This window comes from Megalobrama amblycephala, linkage group LG14, assembly GCF_018812025.1.
Source record: "Megalobrama amblycephala isolate DHTTF-2021 linkage group LG14, ASM1881202v1, whole genome shotgun sequence".
NCBI lineage: Eukaryota > Metazoa > Chordata > Actinopteri > Cypriniformes > Xenocyprididae > Megalobrama > Megalobrama amblycephala.
The window spans coordinates 13,470,014-13,490,410 of NC_063057.1; the positions used below are offsets into that span (position 1 = coordinate 13,470,014).

General features: G+C 37.5%; 2 long non-coding RNA genes across 5 annotated transcripts in view; one reads left to right on the forward strand and one right to left on the reverse strand.

The window, feature by feature from the left end:
- The window catches only part of LOC125246472, a 91,825-nt gene that overhangs the window by 54,428 nt on the left and 17,000 nt on the right, over positions 1 to 20,397 (forward strand). The window lies entirely within an intron of this gene.
- On the reverse strand, positions 1,409 to 20,304 carry LOC125246471. Of its 4 annotated transcripts, XR_007179888.1 has the most exons (7): positions 16,713 to 16,852; positions 13,317 to 13,467; positions 13,129 to 13,229; positions 12,821 to 12,903; positions 12,501 to 12,692; positions 7,913 to 8,048; positions 1,409 to 7,693 (listed from the first exon to the last, which is right to left on the reverse strand). It is a non-coding gene; the product is annotated as an uncharacterized LOC125246471 (long non-coding RNA). The 4 variants fall into 4 exon arrangements; XR_007179887.1 differs by lacking the exon at positions 16,713 to 16,852 and adding an exon at positions 20,148 to 20,304 and having other exon boundaries at positions 7,913 to 12,692; XR_007179889.1 differs by lacking the exon at positions 12,501 to 12,692.

Genomic DNA, 20,397 nt, shown 5'->3' on the forward strand with positions numbered 1-20,397 from the left:
CCTGCTGTTTTTTTTTTTTGTTTTTTTTAAAATCACAATCTCTCCAAGGGTTATGGATATAAAGCATCAACAGACCAGCAGCTGTAGTTTTTCTGTTTTGCTTGCTGACGTGAATGAGTTCTACCAAGGACTTCCGCATCCAGATCTGATTTCAGGACCGCTAGCTAATTACCCAGACTCACTTTTGCATTGGGTCTGATAAGGGAATGAAAGCTGTAACAGCAGACCAGAAACAACAGAGACAAGGCTTGATTAGCCGAATTAGTGTACTTTATCTTCTTATTGTTTTCATAGGTCTGACTCTTTTATTAAATAATCTAGAAGAATGATAACAATGTTCACTTTGATTTTTTTTTCCCCCTTCAGTGCTGTAATTTGATTCCTTTAAAGTCAACATGAAACAGCACTTTGCAACTCATTTTGCTTCCATAATGGCTTTGTTTTCACTGGTCCAAACACTATATATATACTCCACACAGATGCACCGATACCAAGCTCATGCACTTTTACTCGTACTCTTAAAAATAACCCCGATACCAAAGACCGAGACATTTTCCGTGCACAGACCCTGATGGCAGCAGCAGAAACAATGTCAGCCTCAAGGTGTGGAAATACTTCAAAATTAATGATGACAACCCACACATTGCGGACTGCATGCTTTCAATCACAATTCGTTATCGATTAGTGAAGGCAGAATAGGCAGAATCACGCTGAATGACACAGACCAGAAGCGTGCTCTCTCGCACGCGCGATCCCAGTTCTCTCAGACAGCGCAATCAGTTCTCCTTGCGCCTGAATGGTCAAATTCATTGTGTGGAGTATCTCACGTAAATACAGTTGGTTATGGCTTAAGTGGGCTTAAACATTTGGGTGAAAACAGGACATGTGTCAGTATCCATGGATTCGGTCTTAAAGGGACCATAGTCTAATTAAATATTTGCCATTAATGTTAATAAAACAACAAAAGATGTTAATTAAAAGTATACATGGTAAATAAACCTACTGTAAGTTTATTTAATTTGTATATCTATAGTATTTGTTGTATTGTTTGTAATTTGTTTGTAAATTTCTTTTTATACAACAACAATTATATATATTGGTAATTATGCCCTTTGAAGGTTTTTGGACACTGTGAAATATTTGTTTTTTTAAGTTTGTGACAAGCACATAAAAATTATTACTTTTTTCATTAGAGTAATAATAAAGAAGCTGTCCTACATTCATTAGTCTAAATTAATATATATATATATATATATATATATATATATATATATATATATATATATATATATATATATATATATATATATATATATACAATTTTAAAGTATAGGTTATTTAATATTTATTTTTATTATTTTAAAATATAATTTATTATTATAAATTTTTTCCACGCTAAGTTTGGGGTCAGTAAGAAATTAATACTTTTATTCAGCAAGGATGCATTAAATGGATCAAGTGAAAGACTTTTTTTGTTTCAATTTGTTGAAATAAGAAATGTTTCTTGAGCACCAACTAATCTTAAAACTCACAGGCCAGGAATAAATTACATTTTAAAACATCGCCACCTGGAATTATATCTGCATTCTGAGTGGTTTTGAGATATTGAGCTTCAAATTTTTTGCATTCCATTCGACTTTGTAGATAGAATCTTTCTGTTTTCTAAATAAAAAGTCCCAAAATGTACAATACATAAAAAAATTACAATGTAATTAAGTTATTTAAGAATAAGAATAACTTAATTTTGTCAGATTGAACCTTATAATTCCAAGGTGATGATATATTAAAATAGAAAACAGTTACTTTAAATTGAAAAAATATTTACCTTGATGAGCATTTTCTTTCAAAAACATTAAACTTTTGCCACAAACTTTTGAACTGTAGTGTACAAATTTAATGTAATAGAAAACCCAATGATTAATCACTGGCCCAATAAAGCAAGTGACAGTTCCATCACCTGTCCCAAAATTTCTGTTTTTTTTTTTTTTTTTTTTAGCCCTTATATGACATTTATAAAGGTGACTGGCTTAAAAAAACCTGGAGGCTAAACTGAGTGACCATGAGCAAAGATGGCGGATTTCAAATTTCATATTTCCAGGTGGTCCTGCACCAGCTATAAACAACTGCCATTGTGATGAATGGGAATACTAATGGATAGCTTTCTCAATGCATTATACCCCTTCTTGGATCTTGAAAAAGAGTACCGTAGCTTTTTATTAATAGCCATCACTATTTTCTTTTCATCATCGCCTAATCTGCTTTCAGGAGATGTTAATTGGTCTGGACAGAATTGTCGTCCTGAACCTGTGGAGTAAAGTGACGTGGGGGTTGGTGAGTGCATTAGTTTGATGGCCTGCTCATTGCTCATCCATTGAAAATATCACCACTCTGACATTGTCAGCACTGTTGGTGTATTACCCTGACCCCTCCACCGATTGCTTTTCATATCTCCAAGTATGCTTCTCTCTTATCCTCCCCTTTTCAGTAGTAATTAGTGCTTCTGTCACATTGCTGTGAGTTGATTGGTCCTGATGTCACTGCCTGCACTGGGTCGGCTGTATGTCTGCATGAAATGTGGGGTAGAAGCAATAGGTTGCCTCCCATAGCGATCAATGCTCAATCACCAGAGAGCATTTTTCTTCTGTCACGCCATCTCTCTCATGTTTTTTTCCCCCTCCACGTCTCTGACATCTTTCCTTATTCCACGATTCTACACATGATTAAGGCCTTTAGGCAATTATGATTCATCTCAGAGTAGATGGGAAAAGAAGTATCAAGATCAATCTTCTATAAGCTCCCGCATTCTGCCCATCCCAAAGTGGACTGTCAAATCTTTTATGTGAAAGCAACATTTTTTCTTTATTATCTGCTAGATGGTTAGCATTGTAACACCCATAGTTATATGTTTTTCTAAGGCTTACAATCTGTTTGATGCAAGCTTTTATTGATTGCAAGATCTGAAATTTGTTTTACTATGAGATTGTGTTTTTTTAAAGATGTGAAGCTGGAAGATGAACTAAACTGCTGGACTGAGGCCAGATATTCATTCTCCACAAAACAGGATATTAAAATGTTCACCTCATGAATACAAGATCCTAAGAAAGATTGCCTTGTAGAAAAAAAATAATAAATGTTTTTTCCTCTTTGTATTCATATAGAATGTGATGCGGAGTGTTCTAAGAGTCTGAGACCTCATTTGGATCCTACTTGTGTATATATATTTTTAATTAAAATTGCATTTGCCTCCTCCGTTTAAATTGGTTAAAGTTTATCAGAAACATTTTAGCTTTGTGTTTCTTTTAAAATGGTCTCTGTTCCCATTGAAGACATTCTCATAACAAGCAATAACGCTGATGTTATAGATGCCTCCGATAATGCGCTCTCCTCCCCCATCTGCTCTTGAGATTCAATTCAGTTTCGTTATACAGTTTATGGATTGTGTTCTTATGCACAGGCCTTTGTGTACATGCTCTAGTGTGTACAACATGTGTGTGATGTGGATTATGTGTGTATATGGGACAATTTGTCATTGTGGCTGTTTAGGAGCACAATAGCTCAGTTCCAAATAGCTTAAGCGAGGCAGGTTTGTGGGTCATTAACCTAGCCGGATAATGTCTTAGTGCTCATTACATTGGAATGGGGCTGCACAGACACAGGGCTCATTAAAAAAAGATAATTGAGAGACATCTGAATAAGAAACCATACTTGAGGTTTTAGTAGACATATTGCATCAATAAATAAAGAGATAAAATAAAAAAAAAATATTTCTCTTTTCATCTTGTTCCTATTAATTTTATATATTAAAATAAATTTATTTTATATGACTTTAAATGTATTGTTTAAATATTCCTAATACTTTATTGAAATTATATGTTTTTCTTGCTGTGGGACTTTTCCCATTATATTAAAACAATTACTCATTGTAGATGTATTAAATTAGTCCATAGTGTCATGCAGTCAGGCTTGTATATTTTTTATAATGAATCATTTACAAATTGAAAATCTCAGTGAGTAAAAGTTTGTGTGCCTCTAATAATGTTAGGTTCAGTGGTCCATGAATAGTTTTGCAAATAAATATAAAATATGATAGCAAGAAAAATAATATTAGCTATGGGGTGTGAGCAAGTGGACAACAGAACATCAATATCATCACACAACAATATAATCCCTTTAAAATTGACATTGATATTGTTGCTGCTGCAGAAACACATTTAGTTTTCATTAGATTACAGCGCTTTTGGATTTAATGAAATGCCAAGTGTGAATTGAAAATGTTTGGGTGTCAGATCAGACTTGCCAAATAACTGCTTTTAACCGGCCAGTGATTGCACTTGACCAATCTATAGTCCTTTTTTTTAAATTAGTAACGCGATGATGCGTGGGTGAATTTTTTAGGGCAAATTAACCATTCACATGAAGAGGGGAAATTATGTAGTGTTTGGAGATAAAATGTAAAAAGAAGATATAAAATGAAATAAATATAACAATATAGAGCAAGTATATACATATATATTTGGGTTGGACAATGAAACACCTGATTTTAGACCACAATAATTCATTAGTAAGGTGTAGGGCAGGGTTCCTCAAACTTTGCCCTGGAGTGCCAATGCCCTGCAGAGTTTAGCTTTAACCCTGATCAAACTCATGAGCAAGCTAATCAAGGCAGTGGCCCTCCAGGACCAGATCTGAGGAACCCTGGTGTAGGGCCTCCTTTTGCGGCCAATACAGCATCATTTCGTCTTGGGAATGACAGATACATGTCCTTCACAGTGGCTAGAGGGATTTTGAGCCATTCCTCTTCCAGAACAGTGGCCAGGTGATGCTGCTGGAGGAAAATGTTTTCTGACTTGCGCATCCAAAATACCCCAAAGGTGGCTCAAAAATATTTAGATCTGGTGACTGTGCCAGCCATGGGAGATGTTCATCTTCACTTTCATGCTTATCAAACCATTCTGTCACAAGTCTTGCTGTGACCAATGTGTATTGGTGCCTTATCATGCAATATACACGGCACCTCCTTCAGGGTACAATGTTTGAACCATTAGGTGCACACGGTCCCATCAATCACAGTAGTGAATGCCATGATATTGCAGCCCAAACCATTCACTGATCTAGCCCTTGGCTTCACTCTGGGCATGCAACAGTCTGGATGTTAAGCATCTTTGGGGCTTCTCCACATCGTAACTCCCATGGATGTGAGAAAGACTGTGAAGGTGGACTCATCAGAGAACAATACATGTTTCACATTGTCCACAGTCCAAAATTTGCACTGTTGGCACCATTGAAACCGACATTTGGCAATGGCACTTTGGTTTGGCTATAGCAGCCTGACCATCTATAATTGACTCTGTGGAGCTCCAGTCGAACAGTTTTGGTGGAAACAGTAGTGTTGAGGTGAGCATTCAATTCTGCATTGAATTAGGCAGTGGTGGTTTTATGTTTTTTAGATACAATCCGGGTAAGTACCTGGACATCCCTTTCAGGCAGCTTCCTCTTGCATCGACGGTTACCTCTGTTGGATGTGGTTTATGATCCTACATGGTGGTATGCCAGCATTACCCTGGATACCATAGCTCTCGATTCACCACAAAGACTTGCTGTCCTGGTCACAGATGAGCCAGCAGAGACACACACCAACAATTTGTCCTCTTTTGAACTCTGATATGTATCCCATTATGTTGAATAGATTGCAATATTTTATGTACAGCTGTTGCTCTGCTAATTCAACCTTAACACTCTGCTCTTTCTGATGTAATGTAAAATTAGCGAAGATTGGCCACCAGGCCATGCATATATAGGCGTGAAACCTCCAACACTATATTGATCAGCGTTCCATTTCATTGTCCAACCCCTGTATATACAGTATATAACCATAATTGTAACCTTGTCTTCTCATGTACCAGTCAAGGTCTTCTCTAGTTGCTTTGTTAATCAATTTAGTACCATGTGATGTCATTGGCCGTCCCACTAATTAGGCCAGTGAGCGGTTCGACACTGATCTCAATTGTCAGAATGTAAATATCTCCTGTTTCCATGACGAGAAGTGCCTCAGTCATACAGCAATGCAATTATGTGATGGGCCAGAGAATGTGCTCTGTTAGGAGACCAATTAGCTTATCTCCATGTCCATTCAGCCTTTGTTTTGATACCACATTACAGCATCTCCATTTGCATTGATGAGGGCTTGTCAGAGGGATAGGAGTTTAATGTGAGATGGAGTTCTTCTTTCTCGGTTGAGTGGAATAGATGTCATTAATTAGAATTAAGGCTGTGACGAGGATTTATTTAATTTTATAATTTATTTCTAAAAATAGCAAAAATGAGAAATCCTACTTTCAAGAAATGCAACTAAGTCTACCCTCAGCTCTGTCTATCCTCATTCTCTGATGTTATTTTATCAAAATGTATAATTTTAGCTGCTGAACATTTTAGTAATGATGATCAACAGCCTTCAATTCAATCTGACAGACACAGTTGGCAATGTGATAACAGCAGACTCCAGAGATGGTGGAACAGAGATGGAGTGGGAAACAATCATAAACAGAAATTGACTTACTATTCTCACTGTATGACATCTGTCAGTTGTGGGTGAACTGAGAAAATATACCAGCTATAAATATTTCTTATATATTTGTCTCTATGTCAACAGATTTAGGTTCCCTTGCAAATTTGTGACAAACAAAAGGTTATTGTGTCACTCAAGATGAGCCGGTTTCTATCTCTGTGCACCTGAACCTTATGAAGACACATTGGTTTTTGAATTAAATATGAATGAAAGACCTATTTATTTATTTATTTTTTCATTAGTTTTTACTTGGTGAATCATACCTGAGGAGCCTATTTCTGCCTCAGAGAAAAGAAAATGTGTGAATAATTGTGATAAATGGTAAAAAAAAAGTCACATTGTGAGAAATACTTTTGCATTTGGAAGTTAGGAAATCACAATTATGAGAAAAATTTGCAGTTGTGTTATTTTAATAATTAGTTTTAGTAAGCAGAACAACCAAAAAAAACAACAACAAACTTTTAACATATGCCTATGCAAATGAGTTTTTTTCTTTTATGCTATTTTTGGACCTGTTGATGATGAAATCAAAACCAATGCTTTGTTGGACCATGTGTACATGTAGAAAGTCATACAGCCATGCAGACTGCATCATTTCAATTTAACAGAACAAACTCCTTAAAAATGTTGACAATTGAAGTATGTTTTTTTCCCCTAGTTCCAGTGGAGGATGGTTATTTATTTATTTGTGCTAGTGAATGACAGGTTATGAAGAGGAGAGTTTATCCTGTGTTCACTGGGATAATGCTGTATTATTAGAGGGCTTTTGAGTTTCTCTCACTTTGCATCCACTGAATGATGTTCTTCAAGGTTGACTTCAGGCTGCTGTGGTCAAGACATAATTTAAATGTACTATCAGCAAGCTTCTGCCCCCAAGCCCCAGCGGCCACAAATACTTGGCTTTAAACGAATTGGACTCCACCATCTCTGGAGTCTGCTGTTATCAAGTCATTTCACAGGCCATTTCCTAATTGGCATCTGAAGCCCATTCGAGCGTGCAGGTGCTCTGAAGAACACTTTCGCATTCAGGGTTTTCGAGTCCTGCTCTCGTTTTTCGAAAGCAAACTGGTGAAATGGATTTCCGTCAAATTGGAACACGTTGAATAAACACGTTGGTCTGCGATGAGGCTTCAATATAAGAAAAATACAGGCAGCTAATAAAGAGCACATAATCATAATCACATAATCATTCGAGCTTGATTTCTATGCATTAGGGCATAATATGTATGTTATGAATGTTATAGTAGGTTCAGCCTTTGCTGGACATCAGCTGTGATCTTTCATTTTTTCATTTCTAAGTCAGCTGTCAACCACCCAGAGGTCACAGTCTGTAATCTGAATGCTCACCTCTCTGGTCCAAGGCTTTGGGTTGCACAGACATTTCCATCTCCCACTTTCTGCTCCAAAGCCCTAGAAACAACCATATGAGGTCTTGACTTTCGGCCCGTGACTCATGACTAGCCAAGCAACAGATGGACAGCTCCTAGAATATACAGCAACAGCTTTAACTCACTCTAGTGAACATAACATGTCTTATTCACCCTGGTCCTAGATTCAGATATGGTATGTTTAGCATTGAATAAATGCACATCTGCATATTAAATAAAATAATTTACTTATGTCTTCACTTGCCCATTTGGTAAGAATTGTGGGTTTTGATCACATCCCACAATTTGCTATATATTTTTTAAATCATATAAAACAGAGTGATCAATAACTCTCATCCATAACACTCATTGAACTACCCAGTCTCAGTGGCTCAGGAGATAAAGTGTTGGAGTCTTGTGCGATGGAGTCTTGAGTTCAAATCCCACAATTGCTTAAGTCCAATTGTTGTCATTATATCCCACAAAGTGCCCAAAACATCAACTCTCATTGTGAAAGCCACGATGGCTAAGTGTCTAAACACACGTTAATAGTGGACAAGGTTGTGATGGAGTCAGTGGTTAAAATCCCACTATTGCTTAAGTCCAATTGTTGTAATTCAGTCTATCAAAGCACCCCATCTGTCTTTTCTAATTGTGAAAGTCACAATGGCTTAGTGGCTAAACACATGTTAGTTGTGGACAAGGTTGCGATGGAGTTCTGGGATCAAATCCCACCTTTGCTTAAGTCTAAGCAGTACATGTCTAGCATGTGACAACCTCCTAAAATGCATATTAAATAATTTACTTAGGTCTTCACTTGCCCATTTGGTAAGATTGTGGGTTTTGTTTCAAATCACACAATTTGTTTTTTGTTTTTTTTAAAAAATCATATAAAATAGAACAACCAATAACACTCATCCATAACACTTATTAAACTACCCAGTCTCAGTGGCTCAGGAAATAAAGTGTTGTGTTTTAAACATGGAGTCGTGAGTTCAAATCCCACTATTGCATAAATCCAATTGTTGTTATTATGTCCAACAAAGTGCCCGAAACATTGTAAAAGCCATGATGGCTCAGTGTCTAAACACATGTTGATAGTGGATAAGGTTGTGATGGAGTTATGGGTTCAAATCCCAGTATTGCTTAAGTCCAATTGTTGTCACTCTGTCCAACAAAGCACCCAAAAAAAAACATTTCTAACTGTGAAAGCCACGAAAGCTCAGTGGCTAAACACACGTTAACAGTGAACAAAGTTGCGATGGAGTTGTGGGTTCAAATCCCACTATTGCTTAAGTCCAATTGTTGTCATTCTGTCCAACAAAGCACCCAAAAAAAACATTTCTAACTGTGAAAGCCACGATGGCTCAGTGGCTAAACACACGTTAACAGTGAACAAAGTTGCGATGGAGTTGTGGGTTCAAATCCCACTATTGCTTAAGTCCAATTGTTGTCATTCTGTCCAACAAAGCACCCAAAAAAAACATTTCTAACTGTGAAAGCCACGATGGCTCAGTGGCTAAACACACGTTAACAGTGAACAAAGTTGCGATGGAGTTGTGGGTTCAAATCCCACTATTGCTTAAGTCCAATTGTTGTCATTCTGTCCAACAAAGCACCCAAAAAAAAAATTTCTAACTGTGAAAGCCACGATGGCTCAGTGGCTAAACACACGTTAACAGTGAACAAAGTTGCGATGGAGTCGTGGGTTCAAATCCCACTATTGCTTAAGTCCAATTGTTGTCATTCTGTCCAACAAAGCACCCAAAAAAAACATTTCTAACTGTGAAAGCCACGATGGTTCAGTGGCTAAACACACGTTAACAGTGAACAAAGTTGCGATGGAGTTGTGGGTTCAAATCCCACTATTGCTTAAGTCCAATTGTTGTCATTCTGTCCAACAAAGCACCCAAAAAAAAACATTTCTAACTGTAAAAGCCACGATGGCTCAGTGGCTAAACACACGTTAATTGGGGGCAAGGTTGCGATAGAGTTGTGGGTTCAAATCCCACTATTGCTTAAGTCCAATTGTTGTCATTCTGTCCAACAAAGCACCCAAAAAAAATCATTTCTAACTGTGAAAGCCACGATGGCTCAGTGGCTAAACACACATTAACAGTGAACAAAGTTGCGATGGAGTCGTGGGTTCAAATCCCACTATTGCTTAAGTCCAATTGTTGTCATTCTGTCCAACAAAGCACCCAAAAAAAAACATTTCTAACTGTAAAAGCCACGATGGCTCAGTGGCTAAACACACGTTAATTGGGGGGGCAAGGTTGCGATAGAGTTGTGGGTTCAAATCCCACTATTGCTTAAGTCCAATTGTTGTCATTCTGTCCAACAAAGCACCCAAAAAAAAACATTTTTAACAGTGAGAGCCACGATGGCTCAGTGGCTAAACACACGTTAACAGTGAACAAAGTTGCGATGGAGTCGTGGGTTCAAATCCCACTATTGCTTAAGTCCAATTGTTGTCATTCTGTCCAACAAAGCACCCAAAAAAAACATTTCTAACTGTGAAAGCCACGATGGCTCAGTGGCTAAACACACGTTAACAGTGAACAAAGTTGCGATGGAGTCGTGGGTTCAAATCCCACTATTGCTTAAGTCCAATTGTTGTCATTCTGTCCAACAAAGCACCCAAAAAAAACATTTCTAACTGTGAAAGCCACGATGGCTCAGTGGCTAAACACACGTTAACAGTGAACAAAGTTGCGATGGAGTCGTGGGTTCAAATCCCACTATTGCTTAAGTCCAATTGTTGTCATTCTGTCCAACAAAGCACCCAAAAAAAACATTTCTAACTGTGAAAGCCACGATGGTTCAGTGGCTAAACACACGTTAACAGTGAACAAAGTTGCGATGGAGTTGTGGGTTCAAATCCCACTATTGCTTAAGTCCAATTGTTGTCATTCTGTCCAACAAAGCACCCAAAAAAAACATTTCTAACTGAAAGCCACGATGGCTCAGTGGCTAAACACACGTTAACAGTGAACAAAGTTGCGATGGAGTTGTGGGTTCAAATCCCACTATTGCTTAAGTCCAATTGTTGTCATTCTGTCCAACAAAGCACCCAAAAAAAAACATTTTTAACAATGAGAGCCACGATGGCTCAGTGGCTAAACACACGTTAACAGTGAACAAAGTTGCGATGGAGTCGTGGGTTCAAATCCCACTATTGCTTAAGTCCAATTGTTGTCATTCTGTCCAACAAAGCACCCAAAAAAAAATATTTTTAACTGTGAAAGCCACGATGGCTCAGTGGCTAAACACACGTTAACAGTGAACAAAGTTGCGATGGAGTTGTGGGTTCAAATCCCACTATTGCTTAAGTCCAATTGTTGTCATTCTGTCCAACAAAGCACCCAAAAAAAAACATTTCTAACTGTAAAAGCCACGATGGCTCAGTGGCTAAACACACGTTAATTGGGGGCAAGGTTGCGATAGAGTTGTGGGTTCAAATCCCACTATTGCTTAAGTCCAATTGTTGTCATTCTGTCCAACAAAGCACCCAAAAAAAACATTTCTAACTGTGAAAGCCACGATGGCTCAGTGGCTAAACACACATTAACAGTGAACAAAGTTGCGATGGAGTCGTGGGTTCAAATCCCACTATTGCTTAAGTCCAATTGTTGTCATTCTGTCCAACAAAGCACCCAAAAAAAAACATTTCTAACTGTAAAAGCCACGATGGCTCAGTGGCTAAACACACGTTAATTGGGGGGGCAAGGTTGCGATAGAGTTGTGGGTTCAAATCCCACTATTGCTTAAGTCCAATTGTTGTCATTCTGTCCAACAAAGCACCCAAAAAAAAACATTTTTAACAGTGAGAGCCACGATGGCTCAGTGGCTAAACGCACGTTAACAGTGAACAAAGTTGCGATGGAGTCGTGGGTTCAAATCCCACTATTGCTTAAGTCCAATTGTTGTCATTCTGTCCAACAAAGCACCCAAAAAAAACATTTCTAACTGTGAAAGCCACGATGGCTCAGTGGCTAAACAGACGTTAATTGGGGGCAAGGTTGCGATAGAGTTGTGGGTTCAAATCCCACTATTGCTTAAGTCCAATTGTTGTCATTCTGTCCAACAAAGCACCCAAAAAAAATCATTTCTAACTGTGAAAGCCACGATGGCTCAGTGGCTAAACACACGTTAACAGTGAACAAAGTTGCGATGGAGTCGTGGGTTCAAATCCCACTATTGCTTAAGTCCAATTGTTGTCATTCTGTCCAACAAAGCACCCAAAAAAAACATTTCTAACTGTGAAAGCCACGATGGCTCAGTGGTTAAACACACGTTAATAGTGGACAAGGTTGCGATGGAGTCTTGGGTTCAAATCCCACTATTGCTTAAGTCCAATTGTTGTCATTCTGTCCAACAAAGCACCAGAAAATCATTTCTAACTGTGAAAGCCACGATGGCTCAGTGGCTAAACACACGTTAATTGGGGGCAAGGCTGCGATAGAGTTGTGGGTTCAAACCCCACCTCAGCATGTATGAAAAAAAAACTTTTGTATCTTTAGCTGGTTTAGTAACTTTGATGGATAGTGAAATATAAGTTCCTTCACTTGTCCAGACAAGAGATCTGTGGCTCAATGGTTAAGAGCACTGCTTCACGGTTTCAGAGGTTGCTGGTTCGAGTCCAGCCAGATCTCAGCGATAAGAATGAATGAATGGTGTGGTGTGAGTGAGAAGGCTCAGGGGATCAGGGGGCCCTCCCTAAGCTCCAGCACGATGTCCAGCAGGGGTTATGCTTTTGCCTGGAAAAAAATTAATAAGCTGTAAAAAAAAAAAAAAAAAAAAAAAAAAAAAAAAAAAAAAAAAGAAGAAAGAAAAAAGAAAGAAAGAAAGAAAGAAAAGAAAAAAAAGAAAAAAGAAGAAGCCTTACCCATCCACGAGCAGATGTCCATCATTACAGCCAATGTCTGTCCACATGTCCCTGGGTGTAACGGTCCAAACACATCTCTTATTCTGTAGGGCAAAGACATAAAGACATTATGCTATTTTGTATACATAAATTAATTTAAAAGTTAGTCTAAATAATGTTTAATAAATGTAAATTGACTATATAAATTGAATTCCTAAAGCCATGCAGTGTCATATTACAGAGTTAAATATACTTCAGTAATATTGTATCAATAATAATCTAATCAATCTACACATTTGAAGCACACATTGACATGTTAGAAGCCTTACCTGTGCATGAGCTGATGTCCATCATTACAGTGAATGTCTGACCAAATGTCCCAGAGCTCTGCTTCAGTTTCCTGTTTGTAATGGTCCAAACATCTCTTATTCTGTAGAGGAAAGACAAAAAAAAAAGATGTTTATCCATATTGTACTAATAGGAATGCAAAAATTAAGGTTGAGGTCTGTTGGCTTACTTCAACTCTATGTTGGATCGGTCAGTATTTTGATTCGGTCTGTTTGCCCAGGCCACTACAGTGGATGTTAAGTACAACACACAATTATCTCACTTCCTCAGGCATTTGGACTCCTCCATTCCATTCTGTCTCCTAACATTCCTCCATGTGCCTAGAGGATTGTGGGAAATCTGATAAGAATACAGACTGCCTGAGGTTTTCTGCATTGAGATAACACCTGTGTTTTCTGAGACTGCAGCATCCTGTTGTGCAACAAGGCTAGACTGAGCTGATATGTTCATGTATTGTCATGTATTGCTTTTCATTCAGACTGCTGAAAGTGATGGCTTTTCCCTGTTCTTTGCCTGTGGTAAGGACAAAAGGCACGTTTATAGCGTTTTCAGACAGTCACGGATATGTTTAGATGTGTGATATGTTCCAATCTGCTGAGAGTTCTGTTTTTTCTTGCCTTTGGTATGTGTTGTGTCATGATGCTGGCAGACGTATGCATATCGCTTAGTGCTCCAGTGGCTTACAGTATGATATTTGAAAGATTTTTATATTTAAAAAATATATTTATGTATTTTTGCTAAATAAAGGTATATATTTTTTTTTTTTAAATCTTACTGACCCCAAACTTTTGAGTGACTATATATTAATTTGTTAATTTATTTAAATTATAGGCGATTTGAAGGCAGAATATAAATATTGTAATATATATTAAAAATGACCCATTTTACGATTTTTTTTTTTTTTTAAACTTGGCCTTGGATGAATTAAAGGCAGGTGAAAATGTCATCTTTTCATACATTTCTATATGAAGACATGAAACGGATGTTCAAATGTCTGCCTTAGTCCACAGGGTCTTTGTGCAGTGAGATAGGAGACAGGTGAAACAGATTTGTCCGCTTATAGAGAGACTGTAGAATTTTAAAGGGAGCGCTGCCTTTGTAGCCAGTGTCTGAGTTCTCAATTTTTATGAGAGAGACGAGGTGTAAGATGACAATTGATCCAAAATATAAAGGGAGAAGCAAGTACAGTATGAAAGGCTACACATATTCTTTCGCCAAAGGCAGAGGACGGGTATAGAACAAGACACATACCCTCGCACCTACTCATTCCCTTCAGCACCATTTGCTTAAGGTGTCTCCCACCTTACTAGACCCTTTTCCTGGGTCAGAAATAATAGCTTACATACACTGTCCATTTACATTTTCTGAAAAAATACAAGTGGTGTTTACCCATGCAATATGTGGTTGCTAAAAACAGATTTCAGTCAGTCACTGACATTGCTTGCAAACAATTTAAATAACATGTTTCATTTAAAAGACACTTGTCATGTTTGAATAAACTCCTAATCATAAGTACAAGCAACAGTAAGTTTGTTTTCCCTTAATTGCCCTAAAAATACCTTCACAAGCACCACTAATAATTAATGACACCACTGCAATGTTTAAGTTGTTATTAGTCATTTAAGGATCTGATTTTTTTATTAATTTGTTTGTTTTTCAGTGACTCTTTTTGCAGTTATGTTATTACACCAGTAGGTGGCAAAAAGTGACTTTAACCATGAAATCTTTCAACTGATTCGTTCATGAAACAAGTGAGCAGGTGTGTTCGACCTGAAGCAGCACTGCGCAGACCATTCAGTGTATGACATCAAAGTACCGCGAGAACGATTAGAGAACAGATGGCTCTGTATGCTTTCGAAATGCTCTTGTTATTGTGGATATCAGGTTGGAAAGCATGAGGCTTGTGTGTCAGAATGCCAGTCAAGCCTGAACTAAGACACAACCAATAGCAACGCGTTAAAACATGACGCCTCAGATAGTCTGACATCACTTCACGGCAGATAAAAAGAAACAGTATATAATTGACTTCCGAGTGATTTGTTGCAAAAATACGCATCAAGTATTCTAAACATGGAAGCTTGAATGTGTGTGTATAGATGTGTATGATGCGCTAGAACAGACTTCATTGGTTCTCGCACGTCACGCACATTTGAGCTTCTTTTCCTTTTAATAGTGGCTGGAAAACACACTTGAAGGTGCATACCACCACCTACTGCACAGCACCTACTTAACAGCTGACGTAAAATAAAGGATCCGGTTTAGCATAGCCAACAAGATCAGTTAAAAAATTTCTTAATTGGTCCTGATAACGGTTCTTGTGATCGGCTTGGGACTAGTGTTGTCAAAAGTACTGACTTCGGTACCTAGTCGGTACTGAAATTTTAAAAACGTGACGCTTTGAGCGCTGTTGAGTGGATTTGTAAACATCTCTGATTGGCCGTTGTTTTCACGGCTCATCGGATATGTCTGTGATAGGCTTCAATGATCAACGCTGTAAAAACGTTGTAAATAGTCATCAATTAATCTCTTCACTAAGCGCTTTCACAGATACACACGGGAGCGTTTGAAAGCAGGCGTCTATCGCGGATCGGTCCACTGTTAGACGCCTGCCTCAAATTCAAACACTTCCGTGTGCTTTCAAATGCTCCCACGCGTTGATCATTGTAGCCAATCACAGGCATATCCGATGAGCGTGTCAACACAATGGCCAATCAGAGATGTTTATGAATCCGCTCAATAGCGCTCAAAGCGTCACGTTTTTAAATTTTCAGTACCGATAGGTACCGAAGTCGGTACTTTTGACAACACTACTTGGGACATCCCTACGCTGTATTTTGATGTCATACAACGACTGGTCTGCACAGTGCCGCTTTAAGTCAAACACACCTAGTGCCTTTATAAGTGAGTAACTGAATCATTCAGTCAACCGATTCGTTCAAAAACTGATTCAATTAGCAACTGTAGTGACTGGCTGCATCTGAAATTGCATACAAAAGTAGTAGTGCTGGATGGTATACCGGTTCATACGGTAAACCGGTTTCAATTTCGAGACCGATGTGTATTTTTCAAAAACCGCCATACTGATGCCTAGCTGAAACAGCTGCTGTCTCTATTCATTGTCATGAAGCGCTATGTAGAGTGTATAGAGAGCGGACTCCTATTAACTGCATACCCTTCTAACACTAATGGAAACAACTTTATAACACAACAATAAACAACCTTCAAAACTAACTCTCTTTAAAACGCCAAATACTATGTAGAGCCATATAATTTCCGCGATGCAAAAAACACGGATGTAATCACGGAATCCAGTCACAACATCTTACTGAATAAAGAGGAACGTCACAGAATTTGGCAATTTTTGGATGAATAAATCAAAAGTAGGGCCGTAAAATGAATCAGATATCGATACGGACAAGTGTCTGTGACTATTAAAGCTAAAAAAGACTTCTATTTAAGTCTTAAGTCTGTATGAATGCGTGCCGCATTACTACTAAACATATTGAAGCACGCGTAACGCTCGCGATGATTTCCGTGTCTGCTGTGTCACTTATTATACACGAACCTCATCTGCAGAGCTGCTCTTTATGAACATTTCACCGTTAAATTTGAGAAAACTATCGACATTTGTCGTATCATATACACAGGAAGTCAAAGGTCTTCTTCATCATCTTCTTCCCTTTTTTTGGCAGATCGTACCAATTTTCGCGCATTACCGCCACCTACTGTGAACTCAATCCAGAGACTCTAACCTCTACCCCACTTCCCAACCTCCCCCTCTCTATGAAACCATAGACTGTAAAAAATAATATGAAACTCTATGCGACAGCCAGCGCTGTGTGTTCAGCTCCTCTGGCTTTAATAATAATAATAATAATAATAATAATAATAAACAAACAAACAAACAAACAAACAACAACAACCATCAAATCCTATTAATTAAATCTGTGTTCTCCAAAGAAGTCAAAGTCTTCACGATCCTGTCAAAATAAAAGTTCGGTATAACTTGAAATAACAGAAATATTACTATTGCACAATAGAGTGTACTTCGATTAATAGAGATAATAATAACAATAACACCGTTTATTAAAACACACAAACTCAAAGTTCTTCATTGAAATACAGAAATTGCACAGTAAAATGTAGGCTACTTATTAATATTATTAATTTAATTAAATAATTAAATTAATTTGATTACATTTTATACAAAATTGTTAGCTTTATGAACTGATTAGATTTTTTTAAAGTGAAAATATGCCAAAATAAAGTTCCAGTAAAAAAAAACAAAAACAAAAAAAACGTGTATACCGTGAAACGGCCCAGCACTAGAAGTATGTCTGAATTCACAACACTCATGAAAGAGTAGGCAAAAAGTGCTCGGATGACCTACTACTGACGAGATTCACGGATCTCGGATTTGTGAATGGCAGTGAAGTGACGCAACTGACGCTGGTAGGTCACGTGATAATGATAACATGGCAAATGTAGTATGTCCAGATAACATTAGCCACGTTTCCACCGTAGGAACTTTACTGGGTGTGTTTCGACCGCAGGGACCAGGGTCTAAATGAAGTTCCAGGTAAAAATGTCCCCCTCAGAAAGTAGCTCGGTAGTACTTTTTCAAAGTTCAAGAACTTTTGGGGGTGGGACTTGAGCGCTGAACATGCTGATTGGTTGAGTTCATGCAGCATTTTGATTGGTTGACTCCAGACAGCATTTTATTTTAACCATCATTTTTAAAAGTCTTTTGCGTTGCATGCGGTAAGAGTTGTTTGCTATTTGAATCAACAATGGAGTTTAAATAGTACGAACAATGGACCGACAACGAGGTTCGGGGTTTATTAAGCTTATATGCGGAGGACGAAATCCAGCAAGAACCGGAAAGTTGCGTGCAGTCCTACTTCACCGGACTAATTTGACTAATCTTCACGGTACTTTAGACCGCAATGAAAACTCAGACAGCAACAGGTCTGGGGGAAAAAGTTCCTCGGACAAATTGTTCCAGGTAATTTAAGTGGAAACACAGCTATTTATACTACACACATTCATAGAACATAATATTTTATGCGGCCGCAAAGTAATTACTTATTCAAAATAAGTACCTACTCAAGAGAGTATGTGATTTCGAACGCAGCCACTGCTTTCAAGAGTGAGTCATTGAATCATTTACTCAAACGATTTGTTCAAAACACTGATTGATTTAAGAACATGATTCATTCAAGTACATCAACTTGCTTTATTTTTTTACAATTAAACTTTGTTTTTGCACTGACATATTCTCAACAGGCAATGAGTTTACAGTGACAACAAATCTGTTTTCTAAGGTTTTTAATTAATTGAGAGTGAACATATGGATCTCATCTCAACAACAGCTGCAATGCTGTTTCCAGCCAAAAATAACAATACAGAAAGGGTCACTTTGTACAGTGATTTTTGAACCTGTCAGTAATTGGGTTTGTCTTTTTTTTTTTTCTTTTTTTTTTTTACATGTTTTTGGTTGTCTGATTGATAGTTGTTTTTTTTTTAAGCAAGTAAAAGGCCTTTTAGTATCATTCTTACATACAACATCCATTTACCTATTCTGGAGAAATGTGAGTTTTGGTGCTGGGCCATGCAAAATGTGGTTGCTAAAAACAGAAGTTCTGTATTGTCATCGCTTGCAATTTTTTAAAATAACATGCTTCAGTTAAAAGACATTTGTCATGTTTGAATTAACCCCTAATCATATCATTCGTTTTTTTTCAGTGACTCTTTCTGCAGTTATGTTATTACCACAATAGGTGGTGTAAAAGTGACTTTATGAGTCTTCATCATGGAATCATTTCAAACGATTCATTCAAAAACTTTGATTCGTTAAACAAGTGACTGCCTTCAAAAGTGAGTCATTGAATCATTTACTCAATTCATTCAAAACACTGATTAATTCAACAACGTGATTCATTCTGGAACATCAGCTTGCTTTATTTTTTTACTATTATTAAAAAATGGGTGGGACAGGAATATGTGTTTTGGGGGAGTGTATTGTAATTGTATTATTACAATAATAAATACACAAAATGTATTGACCTCATGTTTAATATGATAGTTTCATATATTGTTGGTCAATAAATACGTGTATCCGCATTACAATTAGATTGTCCTGATGGACTAGTGGTAGAATTTTTGTTTAGGGTGCAAGAGGTTCTGGGTTCTAATCCGCCCTAATAATTTTTTTTTTCTCATTAAAACCAAAGATGTTCATCAGTGATTGTATATCAAGAACAGGGACACGTTTATGTGCATTTTGTTTTGTGATTTCACCGATACGAATAAGAGAGTCTCCGCAAAAGCGATAGATCGAAGCGCTCATCCGTGTGAAGAAGACTGCTCAATCAGTGTGCACGAGAACACTGTTGCACCACCTTTTTAGGACTTTAGTGTTGCGATTTTTTTAGAACTATTATTTAATATGTCAGGCTTTACAGGGTTAAACAGCAATATTAACTGCTGCTTAACATTTTTGTGGAAACTGTGATACATTTCTTTCAGGTTTTTTGATAAATATATGTATTAACTTAAAAAATTAAATTAGGCTAAAAATATTAACTTCAAAAAAATCATACTGACTCAATTTTGAACGGTAGGCCTACTGTACAAAGAGCATAAAGTGTATATTTAACTTCACGCTGTCATGTGAACAAGAAGTCAGCAAGTACGATTTGCAGGTCAGATTATTCACGATCAGAGACTTCTGAGTCATTCGTTCGGCAGTCGGACTACACTGGTTGTTAGGTATGTTTCTGAATCACTAAAAGAACCGACTCAATTAAGTCGTTCGTTTGTGAATCGGTCTCCGACGATGTTTTTATGTTCTGACACTTGTCATATTTAATGGAACTGGTTCTCAGTTCTACCTAGGAACATTAGCTACCAACAAAAGACTCTAACAAAGCATAGAACAGCCTGTCATTAACACAAGTAAACAGAGGGCGATAAAGTGGAACAACTTCAAACGACTCACCTGTAAGTACATTTTCACTTAAAGCTTATCCACTTGCACGCATTATATAGAAGTAAGACTGCTTAAAATGTCTATTTTTACGATAAAATATCTTTAACACGTCTTTGTTTTGTCCATATCGATATCCTCAAAATACTCAGATCGACCTTTTACTCTACGTTAGTGTTTCTTGCACTGCTGACAGCGAAGTCGCACCCTAGCGGCAGACGCACGGCACAACAATTGCACAGAGCAAATTGCATGTGTGATG